This window comes from Schistocerca nitens, chromosome 4 (genome assembly GCF_023898315.1).
Source record: "Schistocerca nitens isolate TAMUIC-IGC-003100 chromosome 4, iqSchNite1.1, whole genome shotgun sequence".
Taxonomy (NCBI): Eukaryota; Metazoa; Arthropoda; class Insecta; order Orthoptera; family Acrididae; genus Schistocerca; species Schistocerca nitens.
Window position 1 is genome coordinate 414606347 of NC_064617.1, and position 21578 is coordinate 414627924.

Genomic DNA, 21578 nt, shown 5'->3' on the forward strand with positions numbered 1-21578 from the left:
CGAGCCCTGATTTATTTTATCGTGAAGATCATTTCTCCCTATGTAAGCGGGTGCCAATAGAGTGTTTCCGCAATCGTAAGAGAAAACTGGTGATCGAAATTTCATGAGAAGATCCCGTCGCAATGGAAAACGCCTTTGTTTTAATGATAGCCACTCCAAGTTATGTATCATGCCTGTGTCACTATCTTCCCTATTTCACGATAATACAAAGCTAGCTGCCCTTGTTTGAACTTTTTCGATGTCATCCGCCAGTCCCACCCTCACCGCACAGCAATACTCCAGAATATGGTGGACAAGCGTGGTGTAAGCAGCAATTTAGTAGACCTGTTGCAACTTTTAAGTGTTCTGCCAGTGAATCGCAGTCTTTGATTTGCTCTACGCACAACGCTACCTATGTGATCGTTCCAATTTAGGTTATTTGTAATTGTAATCCCTTAGTATTTAATTGAATTTACAGCCTTCAGTTTTGTGTTACTTATCGCGTAATCGCGATTAGCAGATATCTTTTAGTATTCATGTGAATAACTTCATACTTTTCTTTATTCACGATATCGAGGCCCCCTCGTACAGCACGTGATTCCTGCTGTGGAACTATGTGGAAACCACTGTTCTTGTGGAAGACAGGGCAACTCGTCATGTCGTTCTGGCAGTGAAAAAATATCTGCTACATGCAACCTTCCACGATCGTGTCATCTCCAGAAGCATGGCCTACAAAATCATCTGATATCAAAACATGTGACTTTAAGCTCCGGGGACATCTAATAGAACACGTTTACCAGGGCATTTGGGTGTCTACCTTCTCTGAATGTCTGTATAATGGACCACTTTTCTCAGATTCCACTGGAACTGCTGCAGCCATCTGTTGAGCACATTTTTTTGCGGATATAGCATCTCGTCGACATTTGGAGTGCTCATATTGAACAAATTCGTAAGCAGCGATTAATAAAAAAAGCAACATAATGCCTTTCTCACTTGTTTCACTTTCTCTGCCCACGTCCCGTTCTCAGTCCAGCGTCAATATGTTTTAGTTTAACTAATTGGAATATCTGCATAGTATCGCGGTCATAAGATAAATACAGCCCACACAGGACATATGAGAGTAGTTGCGCTTTAATTGTAACCGCCCGGTCTATTTCACTAAGGACCACGAAGATAAGGCGAGAGAAATTACCGCGTGTACGGAGGCTTATAAAAAGTCTTTACCCTCGCTATAATTCCGAGTGGGACAGGGAAAGGTATGACACCCAGCTGTATGTAGTACCCTTCGCCATGCCCTGTACGGTCTCTTCAGGAGTATGTGTTTCGATGTAGTTTTAGAAACTAACCTGTAATCATTCAAGCTGTCCTTTCTGTAAACTGATGAGCCATGGTTCGACCTGTTGTAGCAAACAACTTCGGTGAAGATTCAGCAAAAACTATGTCATAAGTAGGGTATCACAATTCGGCTCTGTGCCTTGTTGCAAAAAAGGCGTTCAGTATGCAGGAACAGTACTCATCAAGCTGACTTTCTAAAGGGAGCTGGACAGGATTCATGAGAGGAGCAGTTGCTAACAGTACAGTACCACCTAGGCAGTGGAGTTGCTAATATGATGGGTGAACCACAGCATAATGTCATGATTCCTCAATGGGCGTGCCGCATGCTTTGGTATACAGGACAAAGTCGCTACGTTGCAGAAACGACAGCTAGTATAAATATTCCCAACTCCTCTTCAATAATTACAAGCCGCTAGCCGAGGGGATTTCCACGCCACGCACGGAGATGAACAAGCCGTCTACATTCGTCAGATAGGGCCACCAATGGCAGCAGGAAATGCCTGTGCTATCTGAAAGACGTCCATTTCGTGCCTTTCCACTGGAGAGAATCACCCACTGGCAACTGTCACCTTCTACTGGTCGCCATCCTGGCGGGCCGGCGTACGATCCTGGCCGTCTAGTTGTCCAACCATCAGCACAAACGCATTGTGTGAGCAAGCTATTTGCATCAGCCATGCGAGACTGCGGTTTGATCCTGCCCGCCCCAGAGTTTCTTCTGCTGGCCTGAAGAAGCAGGGGAGCAAGAAAGTCCGCTTTCTGCTGTCCATCATGGGTCACCACGGCGCCTCTGTTATTGCGCTGACTGCTGCAACTCGGCAGCCACCACAATCGCCCTGGAAAACATACATTTCGCAGCCTGTCAGATGGGCTATTGCTGACTCCGGCACGCCCGTGGCTGCCTACGTCACGAAGGCTATCGCAATTTTTTTTTCACCTCCGCTGCTGTGATATTTATGCGGCTTACGACTGATCCAACCAGCACTTTGTCCGCAGTTCGTGGTCGTACGGTAGCGTTCTCGCTTCCCACGGCCGGATTCCCGGGTTCGATTCCCGGCGGGGTCAGGGATTTTCTCTGCCTCGTGATGACTGGGTGTTGTGTGCTTCCCTTAGGTTAGTTAGGTTTAAGTAGTTCTAAGTTCTAGGGGACTGATGACTATAGATGTTAAGTCCCACAGTGCTCAGAGCCATTTTTGAAGCAACCAGCACTTTTTCTATCAAGTGTCTCTGACCGACACCAGCCGTGCTTCCTGGCATATGACGGGCAGCTTTACCCCAACCCATCGGTGGCTCACACCAGGCACTTTAATGTTCCACATTGTCGTACGAGATTAGTGCAGGATAACTGTATTTAACTGGCATTCATCCAATGTACCGATGTCTGCACGATGTTTTACATATGACTGAACCTACGTTGTTGTTTTATTTGATGTCGCTGCTAAGGGCTACACCTAGGTGTTTATCTGAGTTAACCTATTTAAGCCGTCACTCACTCAAATTGTGAGCATGGCATGCTATGTATTTTTCATTTTGTGAAGCGCTAAATGTTACATTACAGAACATTTAAAGCCAGTTTCCAGTCTTAGCAGAACTTTGAAATAGGAATGCAGACTTTTTCTGACAGTGCCTCATTATAGGTAACTGCATATTACTATCTTCTGGGAAGATACCCAACATAAACAGCACTTGAGATTTGACGCTGGACAATATGGTGTCAGATTATTCCCATTTAACTCAACGTCTTGATTTAGCAGACAACGTAGGAACCATATGAATATTTTACGAGGACTGATGAAGAACAGGACTTAAGACAAAGGAAAATAATTTACAGAACCTTCTCCAAAATAACACCAAAGTCATTACACGGCAAAACGAAGATCTTATAAGAGATTGCTAAAAATGCAATTTTACTTTATATGTGTAGCTGAATTCCCATTTTAAAACGATAGGAGAAAACGATGTACTATATTCTCTTCAGGACTGTAACTTGCTGGTACCGGCTTCGGATAGTACAGGCTATGGATATACAACTTCAGTAGGAATGTCTGGGACAGAATTTAAACGTTCGTGATGCCAGATGTGGATAACATGTTACATCTGCGGCGCCTCTGTCTTACTAGCTTAGGTAATTACCACTACGTCCATTAATTCTACTCGAGGTGAGTATATTATGATGATCGGAATGGTAATATTGATTTGTTAGGGCTTCATCAATACGTAACATTTTGTCAGAAATACTTTGTGTACCTATATAGACACAAGTTCAAAAATGGCTCTGAGCACTATGGGACTCAACATCTGTGGTCATAAGTCCCCTAGAACTTAGAACTACTTAAACCTAACTAACCTAAGGACATCACATACATCCAATCCCGAGGCAGGATTCGAACCTGCGACCGTAGCACAGACACAAGTCGGTTGGTGAAGAATGCAGTGTTGACTGTAATTACTATTATTGTGAAGCTTTACACGAAAAACGCTGTTTTAGGTCGTAGAATTATCTACGGGTAAGATCAACCTTGTAGAGAGAAAATCTGATCAGCATCATGAACTGTGTTGTCGGTGGGCCACAGTATTGTTAAGGAATTAACCACGCATCAGTTACTTATGGATACTGAACGTACGTTATGAATAACTACACGTGATTTCCGTTATAACGTGCCTACAATTAATATTGTCTATGTTCGCCTGTGAAAATGGACTCGATAAGCAACTTCAGCTTTCAGTAAGCGGAATCTAACCTGCATAGCTCTGTGTGCGTGTTGTCTAAATGCCAGTGTCACTGTTTTTTAAGCCCTCAACAGACAGTCAAAGTTAGAACTAACGTATAGATATCTGACTGCATATTTGAATATGAAACAGTACAGGAAAAAATGAAACTATAATAATGAATACCTAAGCTTTCTGACTGCGTTTTTGAACAAGAATTTATAAGTGATACAGAGTATCCCTTGTGCAACGGAATTTAATATATTTGAGTACTTGACATGTTGTGGTGTGTCAGTGTCTCTGATTTGGACCTAAATTTTGCACTCACCTCTTTAGACGACTGCCTTTTTCCACCTGGTTTAGAGCAAATCGCAGCAGCATGCAACAGCAGCTGCTAAAGCTTATTGTTAGTAAGTATGAATTTAATAAAAAGAAGTTTTTTTGGGGTCCTGTTAACTACTAAATAACTTTTGAAAAGGGATTTCATAAATGAGTCCTGCAGGTTAGTTTCTATTTACTGGTAGCTCACGCTGCTTATCGAGTCCATTTTCACAAAAGAACACAGGCAATATTTGTTGTAGGTACGTTACACCGTTTGTGATTCCACTGAATTTTGGCGAGAATTATTCTGCACTGTCAGAAGTAAAATTTTACACACGCAGCAGAGTTACAATGAAATAAATTACAACGTACTCCATCAACAAGTGTTTAATTGGATACAATAAGTACAACTGTTTACAATAGTTTTTTTCTGTGGGGATCAGGTTCTGGGATGACAGCCCATGTATACCTTCTTCTTTGCTGGCGATTGGAAGAAATCAGATGGGAAAGGAAGTGACGAAACATGTTTTGTAGCACTCAGACGAGAGAAATGCTGTTCAGCGTTCCATTAGACGTAGGCTTTTTGAACGAAGCGTTTCATTTCCGGGAAAACCAATTTCCTGCTCGGGTGCCTCCACTGCTGAACTGTCAGTCGGTCGTTTATTGGAACACCCACGCAACGGAAATTAAAATAAACAGTTCTCATTTCTGTAACCTTATACAAGGAGGGCTGTCAAAGTAGAAGTACTAGGTAAGGAAACTTCAATTTACGCGACGGTTCTGGATAATGTCATAAATCAAAAAGTGTCATTCTGTTCACGCTGGGTGCTAGTGTCCAGAAGGAGAGCGACTCGTTCAGAAGCTTTATTTCAGCAATACAATGAAATTTCCCTACTTACTGCAGAGAACACATAGGTGTTAGTCTTGACTCCTGGCCCTATTCTGCTGTTATTTTCCATGATGATAGCCAGTAAGTTCCTATTCGCCTGGGTAAACGAGAAACTGTCGCGCTAACTTTCGTGACACAAGGAGACGCGGCAGCCTCTGAGCTAATCAGATTTGTGGATTAACGACGGAGGTGGGGAGCTGGTCAGTTTGTGGGTATTGGGCGGTTTCCCACATCCCATTAGATAAACAGCCCGCTGGTACCAATGTGCCGCCTCAGATAAACACTCTACGCAAATATTCAATAAAAAATTCTCACAGCGTTGGACATGAGATCCAGTCACAGACGGAGGGATAGACAGATTCGTTGCCTGAGTTAATTGTGTCGCCAGGAAGGAAATATAATCACCAAATGCCTCTAACACTTGGAAACCGTCGTTTAAAAATGACGACCATGTAGAAAAATGGGACAAGCAAAAGAAAAAGATGAAGAAAAATAACAAGTGAGTTCCTGAACTCTCAAACTGTCTTCGGTAGGTACAATACTCGCACCAGTCGGATACAATCGACATTTGACGAATAATTATTGTACGATGTTCACAGACAAGTTGTCGGCTGATGTAGGGGCAGCAACAGATGACGCACACGTATGCACAGTGTCCCACTGGAGATAAACACATACTGAAATTATAAAAATACCTTACGGCATAGCTTTCTTCGGTTCTGTTCATACTTGTAGAACTTTAAGCTCAGTGCCGGGAAGTCAATTTCTTAAACCAAATTACATCATTCTTTAAAAAATAAAGAAAATTTTCCTTTATTTTTAACCACCTTAGTACATGGCGTTGCCTGGGTATGTATTTATTCCACTTCTATTAGCCCTTCTTCTCCTTCCTCTTCACTTTGTCCATTTCTTACACCCTCCTCTCTGTCCATTTCCTCCTGCCCTCTCTCTCTCTCTCTCTCTCTCTCTCTCTCTCTCTCTCTCTTTGTTTACTACCTCATCATCATCTCCTTGCCCACTCCTCCACCCGCTCTCTCAGCCCATCTCCAAACTTATCTCTCTTTGCCCATCGCCTCCTACCTCCCCTCTTTCTGTCCGTCAGCTCTTCTTCCCTTTCTCTGTTCAACCACCCTCACTGTTTCCATCTCCTCCTCCCTCATATCATACACGTCCTCCTTCCCCCCTCTGACCATCTCTTCCTTCCCCCCTTCTGTCTTCACTTTAGAACTGCCACCCCAATGGGAGATTACTGGTTTCCCCCATAGTAATTCTTTCCAGATAGCCACATGTGTACCACATTTTCCTTAAATCGATCACAATTATTTCACGTATATTCAATATATTTCACACATGTTTGTACACGTATTTCGCCTGTATCTCTAGCGAATTTAGTCCTGGACTTTCGATTTCAAGCAGCCCAATCACTATGACGTCTCTCTCATGAACTATGTTTTGTACAATGAGGTAATGTTGGAGGGACTTTCAGTGATATAGACGCATTATATTGGCAAACTGTCATGTATACAGTTAGCAGTACAAAGTAATAAATTAAACTATTATGCATGATGCCGTAGTTTATCACGCTTCTTAGTGTTTTTGAGATCATATGTCTTGGACTACAGTTTTGCAGGTACAGTTAATGGTACATTTTAAAGCTGTCTTCAGATTGTGTCTTTAATAGAGTTAGTACTAAATAATAAATTAATTATAATGCATAGGATATAAGGCGTGAACAGCGAACATGTAAACATTTTCACTTTTCAGTATTTTGTGGGATTTGTTAGCAGAAAAATTTCGTAAAGGTTTGTAACACATCGTGGGTTACCATTATTTTTCAGACGCTCTCCTCTCCTCTCCTCCCCCGCCCACCCCCTTCTACACATCGATTATACCCATACAGTAAACGATATTTGTACCAAGTTTGAAGTGTACATACGAACATGCTTACTTTATGAGTTCAAAAGTATCCGAACACCCCAAAAACATACATTTTTCATAGTAGGTGCATTGTGCTGACACCTACTATCAGGTACTCCATATCAGCGACCTCAGTACTCATTAGACATCGTGAGAGAGCAGAATGGGACGCTCCGCGGAACTCGCGGACTTGAAACGTCGTCAGGTCATTGGGTGATTGAATGTCACATTTGTCATACGTCTGTACGCGTGATTTCCACACTCCTATACATCCCTAGGTCCACTGTTTCCGATGTGATAGTGAAGTGGAAAGCTGAAGGGACACGGGTACAGCCAGACCTCGTCTGTTGATTGACCGAGGCCGCTGACAGTTGAAGAGGTTTGTAATGTGTAATAGGCTGACATCTATCCACGCCATCACACAGGAATTCCAAACTGCATCAGGATCCACAGCAAGTACTATGACATTTAGGCGAGAGGTGAGAAAACATGGATTTCATGGTCGACTGGCTGCTCATAATCCAAACATCACGCCGGTAAATGTGAAACAACGCCTCGTTTGGTGTAAGGAGCGTAAACATTGAACGATTGCCGGCCGCGGTGGCCGTGAGGTTCTAGGCACTTCAGTCCGGAACCGCGTGACTGCTACGGTCGCAGGTTCGAATACTTCCTCGGGCATGGATGTGTGTGATGTCCTTAGGTTAGTTAGGTTTAATTAGGTCTAAGTTCTAGGGGACTGATGACCTCCGAAGTTAAGTCCCATAGTGCTCAGAGCCATTTGAACCATTTTGTGAATATGGCTGTTGCCTTCTTGAAAGTCATGGTCATAGCATCCTTATAATCCACATGACGTAAGGGCAATAAGTGGATGTTGAAATGTGCATTCTAGTTCATATTTATGGTAACCTCATTTATTGGCAGAAGTCATAGTAAGAAATACATCTCGAAAACGTAACAGAACCATCTTTGAACCGAATTACACCTTTAACCCACTGCATTCTAAACATCTCATTGCAACGCAGGTGCACTCGCCTCCTTACATCGTCTGAAAAGAAGCCAACTCGCCATCCCTAGGTTTACAGAGCAAAGCTGTAGGCAACTAAGGTCAGGTTTGTGTGCTTTTAGTCTTGTAGTAAACTTTTAGCTCTGTTGGCATTTTTCAGCAGAGGCCTTGTTAAAAGTAACTCCCTTTAAAATGTTCGTCGCATGCAGCAATTTTTTTTTTTTGGACACTCTTCCTTTGAAGCTCTATATGGCTGAGAATGGTTAACCAAACCCTGTTCCTAAGTTGAGGATTCCTGCACTGAGACACTAACAAATCAAGAAACCTCACTTACGTTGTTTTTATGGTCACGTGGAAACACGACAGCTCAATACCGACATTTTGTCGGGTCTGTAAGTAGCCCATGCATACAAGTAACCGGCACGTGCAAACCACGCCATTGTCATGGAATACATCATCAGTACAGGGACACGTGACGGCGCAGTACCGGTTCTGCATACACTGAGAAACAAAATTGAAGGACCACATTTCCAAAACACCCTAATTCCTTCCTATTGTGTCCCATAAGTTGGAAATTTGACACAAAAGCGCCTACAACCTTCCTCTCTAATTGTGCAAAAGCGTGGCGCTCTGAGACTTCATCTTCCGTCCCGCCGACGCTTCGTATGGGAAGGTGTCGGCGCATACGAAGAAAGAGGCCACACCTCAGAAGTGTGCGTCTAACATCGCCCAGTTCGGTAAACCCCTCGGTGCCTCCCGTGCGACTTGGTTTATCTTTTTGAAAACGTGCCTGTCAGAGACTTCGACACCAGTGACGACGCTGGCGTAGCGCAAAAATGTAGATAACCTCCACGTAAGGATGTCGAAGGGGTTGACTGACCCTCAGGCGCTAGAACATCCTCGTGGTTAAACTGACATCGCTTTCTGACAGCTACGTTTTTAAAGTGGTCTAGAAAGTTTAGAAAACTCAAGTGGCAGACTCTGCAAGAGATGCGCTCTGCATCGCGGTGTAGCATGCTGTCCAGGTTTCGAGAGGGTGCGTTTGTGGAGGAGGTATCGAATATATTGCTTCCCCCTACTTATATCTCCCGTGGAGATCACAAATGTAAAATTAGAGAGATTCGAGCGCGCACGGAAGCTTTCCGGCTGTCGTTCTTCCCTCGAACCATACGCGACTGGAACAGCAAAGGGAGGTAGTGACAGTGGCACGACAAGTGCCCACCGCCACACACCTTTGGGTAACTTGGGGAGTATAAATGTAGATGTAGATGTATGTACGTGAGTGGCACTGCGTGTTGTGCCGAACTGTGTGATGTTAGTGGGACACTTTGCCATTTTATTGACGCACGTGCCAGTGTCGTACTCTCCCGTGATAAAGCCACAGGAGGATGAGAGAAAGTAGGGATGAAAAAGCATGAAAACATTGTTTCCATTACGTTCAAATCTCGTGGATAGATTTGAACGGTCCTAGTGGTTCAACCCTGTGTGCCACAACAAAAATTGCTGTCGCTTTACACTCCATTAGGGTGAGATCACGTTCACTGAGGATGCGGTACCTCAATGTTGGAGGGGTGGAGTGCCCAGTGCCCAAATCTGTCAAGAACGTCGCCCTGTTACTCATAGTACTACAAATCTCGTTTTCGACAAGCAAAATGGAATCAACGCGTTAAGGGAAGGAGTGCTTACATTGATTACATAGACGCTATTCATGTTACACCTGGACGAGTCTTCCGGTCGATTTCTTATGCCAGCAATACGAGAACCCATCTGATTTCAGCACTTAGTGTCGCGGTTTTCACCTCCATCTAAGAGCCCTCAAAGCAATGAGTGAAATGAAACTTCCTGACAGATTAAAACTCTGTGGCGGACCAAGAATCTCATTCTGGAAACATCCCCCAGGCTGTGGCTAAGCCATGTCTCCGCCATATCCTTTCTTTCAGGAGTGCTCGTTCTGCAAGGTTCGCAGGAGAGCTTCTATAAAGTTTGGAAGGTAGGTGGCGAGGTACTGGCAGAAGTGAAGCTGTGAGGACGGGGCGTGAGTCGTGCTTGGGTAGCTCAGTTGGTAGAACACTTGCCCGCGAAAGGCAAAGGTCCCGAGTTCGAGTCTCGTTCCGACACGCAGTTTTAATCTGCCAGGAAGTTTCATATCAGCGCACACTCCGCTGCAGAGTGGAAATCTCATTATGGCAATGAGTGAAATGTCGGTAGGAGGGGCTGTGAGAACCTTTCCTACTTGTCACACGTACACAGTGACGTTGGGCAGAATGGTGGTGTAATCTGGTGCGAACGTAACATCATCAACCGACCTTACGGCTCACTTCTGAACTTCTGAGCCGTCACCTCTCTTTCGCTTGTGTCGACACCTTGTTGTCTGGTGAGTCCCCGAGCCCGAGGGTGATGTCGCAGGATATCACTCTTTAGTACTACTGCAGTGGGAATGCTGTAGGTACGTTTGAGCCAAATTTAAACTTACACGTTGCATTGAGAGACAATTTCGGGGTTTCTGATAAGTTATGCTTTAGTTTTGTTGGCCCATGTATTTTCAGCGGCGTACTTATTAGTTACGGATCTTTCATTTATAACATATTTTGCAATATCCATAAATTCATTAAAACTGTGTTGTAGTCTACGAGCTTAGTTGTAGAATGGCCAAAATTAACTACTGTTTCAGCCCAGTTGTACTAAATCTTTTGTGAGTAAGTAGTAACAAACTATGTACGATAAATCAATTGACACCATACATTCCGCCCGTTCGGGCTAGCTTTCATTTCCAGCGTCAGCGTTCGTGTCGATCATAAGTCTGTCTGAAAGTTGCCAGGATTCAATTCTCACAGTCAGGCCTGAACACGTTCGTGGCCGGGTTCGAGGCTGCCCGCAGTTGGCTGTCCCAGTTGCCGCCTCCGCCGATAGCGCAGTGCCAGTCGCAGTGATTAAACCTGCGCGTTCGGGGCGCAGGGGTGCTTAGAGTTCATTACCCGCTGCCGCGCTCTGGTGATGTAGCGTCCATGGCCGGCGAGTTTTCTTGCAAAAGAAGGCGACTGGGGTTTTCGCCGTCGAATCATGAGCTTACCACGAGGAGCGGAAAATTACTTTCTTCAATACCGGGTTTCTCGTCAGAAACGAGCCGGATCCCTTATTGCGGTTCCAAAGCAATTTTGAAATCCTACGCACTGGGAATTATCGTAATTATAACGAGAAATAAGAATCTACTCTCGGTTATAATTCTGTCTCTCTGTTTACATTTCCAGTTGTCATGTCTTTCGAAAATGCAGTAATTTCACGCACTATGAAATTCGTTATGAAATGTTGGTGTTTCATTTGTATTGTTAACCCAATCGTGGCTTCTATTATTATATCTTGTGCGTATGAAACAGATGGTTCCATTGTGGGTCAAGCATTTGAAAGAGTTTCGAAGAAATTCAGGACGGCTATAATTAAACCTCCGCTACTTGTTCCCATGAGAAACGAGTGATGGTAGGACATTGAAAGTCTGTGGAAACATTTGTAAGGAGACACTGGAGAGGAATGAATAATAAACCATTTGATTTCCACATGAGAGGGCGACATTTGGTGACTGAGTGTACAATGTTTACTTTCCAGGTTACAAGCATTGCTCAATATGACGAGCATTTGCATCCGTGACAGGCTGGAACAGCAGTACAGATTCCTGTACTGATGTCCAAAACAACGGTAGACCTTGGAACGTTCAACTGCCGTGACACGGCTTGAAGATCGCACATTGCGTCCAGAATCCTCGTCGGTGGCAACATTAACTTCATCAACAATATGTGGTGCAATTGACCGTCGGCCTCTTCCGGGAGTAGTTCTGAAAGTACCAGTTAATTCGGACTTCTGAATCATGTTCTTCAACCACGGTGTCGAAAGAGGATCTCTCTGTACTCATTTAATGCGTCTATGCTGGCGTAGAACAGTAGTATCATTGCCGAGCAGTTGTACCATTGTTGTTGTTTTGGCTAAACTGCTTTACACGTAATTCTCTGCTCATTTTGTCCACATACATGTTGATTCTCAGCAACTGTAACGGACATTGATGCTCCTGTTTGAACCCTAGGTAGCCCCGCCAGTACTGTGTTGAAACGAAAAGTCATGACACCAACTCTATTAAGAATACAATTCCTATATATTTGGATACTCTTACGGTAAATAACTTTTCACCTATCCAGGTGGAGTGGCGAAAGTTTAATTATAACAACACTGTATTAAGTTAACGATTCGTAATTAAGACTTCAAGGGCAGCGCTGAAGAAGGAAGTACATTTATGGACATGTTGAATGTATCGCGAGAAGATAAAAGTATGAATTTGAAAAGTTTGTACGACGAAAATAGTTCTTCAGCTCCCGATTTACTATCAAAAGCCTACCACAAACGTAATTCGTTTTTATGCCACAAATTTAATCGATTAGATGTTTAATGTCATCGTAAATTTACCATTCACATACACCCTGCAATCAACAGTCTTATGTGTTACGTTATTATTTGAAATACATGTTCCTTTGACGAGTTACCCAGAGATATGCTCAACATAAATTCCTTACTAAAGCAGAAAATTGGACGCGTCGAGAACGCGTCAGAGGCATTTAGTCTTGAATGAAATGTAATTTGCAACCCTTTCCGCTTCAATTAGACGCCTTAAGAGGGGGTACGGGGGAGGGAACGTCTGTGGTGCCTGTAGAATACAAATGCCTTATTCACAATGACGCAGCCTTCCTGGTCTTCAGCCTACAATGAACAAGTTTATATAATACAGGAGGCGTACCAAAGCGTAATAAATAACCTTCCGTCCTTACGAACAGTCCACTCTTAGACAATTTTAACTGCCGTTAATGTGCAACTTCATCTCAAAATACGTCAGCTCTTCATGTGCTAGAGCCAATGGACAAACGCCCTTCCATTTATTTACTTTTTGTTCTGTGGGTCTGCTACCAAATAACATATGCTGTAGAGTAATTCATACGTACGTCAAAATAGAGAGCGTAACATGCTTTTAACATATAGATTTTTCCCAGATTTTGTATCAATCTAACGAAAGCAAATGATCGAGATAAACAAGAAGTATTTATGAACAGCAAACAAGGTGAGCAGACATATACGATCCACAGGTGAGTGATTTGCGGTCCATCTGTGATTTGCTAATTACCACTGGACCAGATCACGTAGTGAAGGTAGCACACATCAGATGCTCAGATCAATGAAGTGCTTGGTAATCCCATTTACTAAGAATGACACTAGTTACAAACATAAGGAAAGGAACCTGTTAAACATATTGTAACGTTAAATACTATTAACATTAGAATTTCACTAATTTTGAATATCTGCGTCCGTGACGAAGTGAAGCTATTTTTGTTTCTTTGAATGAGCAAAATACTGTATGTACATTAAAAGTTTAATCGAGAATTATAAGAAATTAAATAAGGTAACTCAAGCACTTGGAGAGTAATACATTTAATTTTGTTAGCTGACATTCGAAAACATATTGTTTCTTGGATTGAATCGACAGACGATGTATGTAATATGACAGAAAATATAAAGTGCGAATGAAACTGTTAAAATGTCTCTTTGACACTAGTAAATTTATAATTAATAAAATATTAAAGTTTTAAAGTAAAGCCGCGAGGGATTAGCCGAGCGGTCTAGGCCTGCAGTCATGGACTGTGCGGCAGGTCCCGGCGGAGGTTCGAGTCCTCCCTCGGGCATGGGTGTGTGTGTTTGTCTTTAGGATAATGTAGGTTAAGTAGTGTGTAAGCTTAGGGACTGATGACCTTTGCAATTAATTCCCATAAGATTTCATACACATTTGAACATTTTTTAAAAGTAAAATACGTTCGACCACTACATAATAGCCCGGAATATTTTTTTAATTGTGACAGTTCCGGCCGTGAAATTTTACATTTTGTAACCATTTAAATTATAACTACTGCACTTACTAACATGGAGAAGATTAAATGAACTGTACGATGTTCCTTTTTGGAACCGTGTGTATAAAAGGTACACAGCACAACAAATAGATTTTGTATGGTGTATAAGAAGATGTTTCTACACAGAATCTGTAAGGAGAGAATATGTGAAGAACTTCCACTGGAGGAAAGGACAATTGTTAACATATCACTCGACAATTTCTTTAGTATTAAGGGCAGACAAGGACTGTAATATAAGCAACATAACAGTTGAGGATGATATGTGAAGGGATACTTCAACAAGTTACAAGAGTGATAACATGCGTTCTTTCGGAAGACCTATTGAAACATCCCCTTAGAAAAATTAATGAAATGCTGTGCTGATGAACCGCTTACATTATTTTATTTTCAAACAGCTGAGCAGAACTGAACGTACTCAGACATTTCGCTCTTTGCCTATTCTGATCAACACTAAACTGACACACAATATTTTTAGCGCAACGCAATCTGTCATTCAATAATTGCTACAAAAGAATTGCCCTGTTGAACATTAACCTATACTTTCCACAAATCATTTACCTCACAAAAATCTTCATTATTCGAACTACTGCACTACAGCGAATGCCACTACTGCCAGCTAAATAAAAGATTCAAACTACCGAAGGCACTAACTACTGATGGGCATAGTTAAAAAATGAAAGATTTTTATAGAGAACAAACACTGTATTTACCTTAATAGTGTTCAAAAGTCATAATATATATAGCAGTTCATGACATCCACTCGTACAAATGTACTGTCTCTGATGAACACACGTCCAGATCATCCGCTCTCAAAACTCCGCCATTTCTCTCCCCACATCCACCACTTCTGGCGGCTCACCTACAACTGCGCAACGCTACGCGATGTTCCCATCCAGCTGCCCAACACCATAATAGCAAACAACAATTCAAACCAGCCACAGACTGCACACAGCACAGCCAGTGATTTTCATACAGAGCGCTACGTGGCGTTACCAATAAAAACCCTAAACAGACTAATTACATAGCCACTATGCTCCCCACAAAAAAAATATTTCATAATTACAATAACAAAGATATCAAATGCACACACTTATTGATACAAGGTTGGTCAAAAGCTAAAATTTTCTCACAGTCCATAAAGACATTCCTGATCATTCATCACAGTAAAATTGCAGTGTTTTTTTTCTCGAAGTCTGAGCAGTAAAAGAAAATGCACCCGGAAGTAGTGGATTTCCATGCAGTCTTGAAGCAGTGTTGTCGTTCCAACGGAAAGACAGTGCTGACTCTTAACATGCATACAGGTAATGGGCCATAACAGAGCTAACTCACAGCAGAGTCAGTCGAAGTTGAAGAATACTGGTAGGTAGGTCATCACAGAGCAGACCCACTGTAGCCCTGATAAAGATTATGTTATTGGTGGGCCACCAGAGGTGCAGACCCACAGCAGTCCATGTAGAGACGGCCAGCAGCCATCTGTTGCGACTGTGCAGGTGCACAATCACCATCGAGGAGTCTTGCGGAGAATATAGCAAGTCCATAAACCACCACTTGTGCACTCACAAAGTTTTTGGAATTGTCCTTAGAACCAGCAATGCTGTTGACCAGTCCTTTGCTGAATTATTAACAAACGTGCAAACACTAACAATCCCAACTTGTCAGATATTGTGCATATACTATGACCAACAGAAATGTGTGCACTGAAATGAATGCTTACAAGTTACTTAATTTGATGAACAGGTGTCAATTACAGTTTTAAATTTGCGACATGAGAATACAATTACAAAGGTACAAAATACATCATTAAAGAACATAACAATACAGATAACGTTTGTGGTAATACAGGCTTTACAAAAGAATGGAAATAACATATACATCAGTGTTACAGGAATTATGGCATAAGTACATACATAAAATATCAGAATAACTTTCCAAACATCAACTTCACACATGAGCATTAAAACAAAACAGAATAAATAATCTCTAAACATCTTTAGAAGAAAGATGACATGTTATTAATGCAAATTATATTTGAGGATAACAGTATTCCTCATCATAGTGAATGTAGCTTCGTATTAGAAAAATTCTACAACATAAATCTTATTAGGTAAACACATAAAGACAGGAAAAACAAAAATAGACAAGGGTACACAAACACAGAGTGGAATAACCCAAAAGGACAGGACAGTGTTTGTTTTCAGTGTGACATTTGGTACTACAGTCCAACACAAAACTTCATTTCATAGATGTTTCCTCTCATTTTGACCTTTTTTTTTATACCTTGTCAATGCATTTCTTCCAATTCATCACAACTCGTTCTCTTATATAGCCTACCCCATCTTAAGCTAACTTACATTAGATTAGATTAAATTAATACTTGTTCCATAGATCATGAATACGACACTTTGTAATGATGTGGAAGGTGTCAGGTTAATAAATGATGTCTGTACAAGATATTACATTACACAAAATATTGCATGACACTAATGTTAAAGTTTCTTTTTTTCCCTTAATTTATATCTGAAAATTCAGCCAATGAGTAGAAGGAGTTGTCATCCAGAAATTCTTTTAATTAATTTTGAAATGTTAGTTGGCTATCTGTCAAGCTTTTGACGCTGTTTGGTAGGTGACCAAATACTTTTGTGGCAGCATAATTTACCCCTTTCTGTGCCAAATTCAGATTTAACCCTGCATAGTGAAGATTATCCTTTCTCCTGGCGTTATAGCTATGCACACTGCTATTACTTTTTAACTGGGTTCGATTATTAAAAACATATTTCATAAGTGAATATATATACCGTGAGGTTACTGTGAGGATCCCTGGATCCTTAAATAGATGTCTGCAGGATGACTGAGGATGGGCTCCAGCAATTATTCTGATTACACGTTTTTGAGCAATGAATGCTTTTCTACTCAACGATGAATTACCCCAGAATATGATGCCATACGAAAGCAGTGAATGAAAGTAGGCATAGTAAGCTAATTTACTGGGATTCTTTTCACCAAAATTTGCAATAACCCTAATAGCATACGTAGGTGAACTGCGATGTTTCATCAGACCATCAATATGTTGGTTCCAGTTTAACCTCTCATCAATGGACACAACTAAAAATTTTTAAAATTCTACCTTAGCTACAGACTTCTGTTCAAAGTCTATATTTATTACTGGAGTTGTGCCATTTACTGTACGGAACTGTATGTACTGTGTTTTATCAAAATTTAAAGACAGGCCGTTTGTTGAGAACCACTTAATAATTGTGTGAAAAACATCATTTACAATTACATCACGTAGTTATTGGTTTTTGGATGTTATTACTACACTTGTATCATCAGAAAAAGAACCAACTTTGCATCTTCATCAATGTATAATGGTAAGTCCTTAATGTATATCAAGAACAGTAAAGGATCTAAGACCGAACCTTATGGTATCCCATACTTGATAGCCCCCCCCCCCCCCCCCCAAGTTTGAGGAATCAGCGGTTGTTTTAACATTACATGAACCACTTATTTCAGCTTTCTGCATTTTTCCAATTAAGTATGAATTAAACCATTTGTGCACTGCCCCACTCAAACCATAATGATTTAGCTTATCTAAAAGAATTCCATGATTTACGCAATCAAAGGCCTTTGAGAGATCACAAAAAATACCAATGGGTGATGTCCAGTTCTTCAGAGAATTTAATGTTTGATCAGTGAAAGTGTATATAGCATTTTCTGTTGCAAAGCCTTTCTGAAAACCAAACTGACATTTTGTTAGTACTTTATTTTTACAAATATGGTAGCCTACTCTTGAATACATTAACTTCTCAAAAATTTTTGATAGAGCTGTCAGAAGAGAGATTGTGCGGTAGTTGTTGACATCCGAAGTGTCCCCCTTTTTATGCAATGGTTTTACAATGGCGTATTTCATTCTATTGGGGAAAACACCATGCTCCAAAGAGCTACTACATACGTGGCTGAGAATCCTACTTATCTGTGGGGAACAAGCTTTAGGTACCTTGCTGGAAAGGTCATCAATTCCGTAAGAGCTTTTACTTTTCAGTGAGTTTATTATTTTACTGATTTCAGAGGGAGAGGTTGGTAGAATTACAGTTGTTTCAAACTACACAGGTATGGCCTCTTCTGTTAGTAGCTACTGAGCTACTGAGCTCAGATGGTAAACTAAGGGACGAGGCAATGCAGCAGCACAAGACAATTAACACAAACAGCAATGACAAAAAAAGGCAAATTGGCAAAGCAAGCAGCAATATATATAAACTAGCAAAGCAATTGCAATATTACAACTAATATAAAGCTATGTGCAGCAAACAAGAAAAATAAATCAGCAGTAAAACTGGCTTAACAAAGTAATACAAAGTGAAATTCAGTAGCACTACGCGTGGCAAACAACAGCAGCAAATGCTATATCTTATACCTAAACATGGCAAAGCTCAAGCAGAAAAAAATATTACACTACAGACAACAATGCAGATAAGGGAAATGTCTATTCACATCTTAATGTCAATGTAATTAAAGTGGTGCACCACAACTTATCCTACAAAAGAAATTACCAAGTACTAGAAAAGAAAATTATGTATGCATTTCCTGTGAAGAGAAATGTCTATTTGTGCTCTCTTTTCTAGGAAAGTACATCATAAAATTATTCTTTACTGGGTCTGTAGACAGAATATAGTGATATTAGTACTTCTATTAAATTTTATTTTAACCAAGGCTGCAGTGCAACTAGAAACAAGATATTAAACAAATTGAGCAATTCTCTGAACTACAATGACAATAAATGGAAAATGTTTCTCATCATTTCATTTTAGTAAATATTATAAATTAAGAGCTCCACATTGTAAACAAATGTTTTCAAGTTCGAGCGTGTCGTATTTGCGATGCTTTTTACAAAGAAATGTCAATAGTGAGGATAATGGCCTCCTTTTTTCTCCACTTGTGCCTCCGAAAGGCACGCACAAAGGGCTTTTTTCCAGGCGACTGTTGCGCATCTGGGTGCTTACAGTGCATTACGTCAAGGTGACCTACCTTCCTTACCGAAATATTTACGACATCAGTTTCCGCTACAGTGACAGGTTGATACAAATAAAATTTCACAGGTAGAAATATTTGCGTTACAAATCTGTAGGAAACAAAATCCTATAAATATAACAGTGTCCAAAAAATTTTCGCAGGCATTGCGACACATGCACGCATTTACACACATTTCATAACTCTTAAAGTACGATTCTTGGTTTCCAAAATCCTTTTCCACAAATCAGAGTCCCTAACCACTACTTATTATTCATATACATATAAACATGTAATCACATTCCTCATATACAGTAACATCATCTTATTGATCATACACATACCTCAACAGCATAATACACATCGTCTTTCTAATAATAACATCATAACAGATCAAACACATCTCAAAATGGTCGCAGCTTCTTTCAGTAATTTCAAGACCTTTAGTAAAGTCATCTACCTCAAACGTACTTCAAAAATCATGCTCCCTTACGAAATACGACATTCAAAGCTCTCATAGTATCACAATGGTTCCAAAAAAATATGAACAGTTCATACAGTGCTGCCAAAATACAATTTCATAAGCGTGAAATTATCCAACTGTGTAATTGCGTAAACATGTGTCACTGACATAGTCAAAAAAAGAGTTTGTTTCTCTGTTAAATAATCAGATAGCTGTGTAATTCTGTGTTAGAGAAATATGGTACCGATGTCTAAAGTTGTATAAGCAAATACCATATTAGCTAAGGCTCCTAGCGCTCGCTACACGCTTAGTACACAAAGTAGGCGTGTACCCCCCTGAGGATTAATGTAATTATACCCTGAGGTGTTACAGATTACAGAAATGGAATGAAATGTATCACGGAAAACTTTCTTTGTAATTCAAAAATCTTTAAAAATAAATGTTTTAAATACAAAATTAATCACTCAAATACGTGTACTGCCACGCTAAACTGTGCGTCTTGTAAGATAATCTCTGTCTTTAGTTACGGGTACAAAATGTGCCAAGTGTCGTAATTATCGTCGCCCGTAAGCAAAGTTATGTAGAAGTCAATGTACTTACGTCGTAATAAACAAAAGTGAAATGCTTTGCTTATAGATATCGTAGTTATTACGCTTATTGCCGTGATGAAATAAGTAATGTAATGTATTGTTGTGCTACAGAAGAGGCGGTAACAAAAGTTACTACTAAAACCAGTTTTACTTCCCAGAACAATACAGAAAAACTGTGCAGATGTAAAACAGTTACACCGCAAAAGCTACATTAGTAGCGTTGTGATATAATCGTGTAGCTGTCAAAGAAACCAAGTCCTAAGTCGTTTTTAATCTCACAGAAAGTACTTCAAATAAAGAATGTCTTTTCAAGTAAACCAAAATGTTGCATTAAAATCTCATTAGCAGTATATGTTCTAAGTATGTAAGTCGTATATTCGTTACATAATCTTGCGACTAACAAGCGTGAATTTACAAATAACAACATTGTGTCGTCTGTTCACTATAACAATGCATTCGTAATTACTTGTCTAAATAAGTTCCCTAGGTTCTTGACTGGATAGTTAACTTTAAACACTGTTGCATGTTAACAGTTTCTATGTCTGACAAAGCATACTAGTAACGTGAAGTGAAAAGATTTATGGCAAAGACAAAGTTAAAAAGCAGATTATCTCTCAAGAAACTGTTTTACGTGTTAAACGTGGTGCAATCTTTTACCCTTTCTACTGCGCAGAGTTCCAACTTCAAAGCTATTATCATGTGGTATATGTCGGTAAGGAATGCTCAAATTTTTCTCAAGGTTAGCGTCTATGTTATTTTCCTCTGAGGCAGCCGCCGCACGTGGCTGCCTGCGGTGCGAGTCATTGCCTGTCTTTTTTGGTGCACATCGTTATTGGGATTAGGAGACCTAACTTCTGCAAATTCACCTTGAAGAGAGGGCCCAGCCCTGTTTCAATCCCACCAGTTCTGATGAAATTCAGGTGTGTCGTTATGATTATATCGTCTGTCGTCATGTTGGTAGTTCCTGTAGTTTCTTTCTTGTCGGTTACGTGGTGGAGAACTTCTCCCTGAGTCGTAACTATGCGCTGAACTGTTGCGTCTGAAGTTATTCTGTCTCCCTTGATAATAATTATATTGGTTCCCATATTATCTGTTTCTCTGATTGTCTCTGTGATAGTCATTACTACGGAAATGCGATCTTTCTCTGTAACAATTATTACCCTGGCAGTGGTTGTCATATGGGTGGTGTCTGTTTTGGTCACGATTTGCGCTGTAAGAATAGCCTTGTCGTGTACAGTTATTGTTTCTGTCGTCACGGAATTGTGACTGATGTGACCTGTAATGATTGTTTTCCTGTATTCGAGTTCCACGATTGTCAGTGTCAATTTCCAATTATTGTAACAGTCCCTGAAAAGCTTCAATGTCGTTTTTGCAACGTCCTGCCAAAGGAATATGTCGTAAACGATCAGGCAATTTCATTAAGCAAATGCGGATG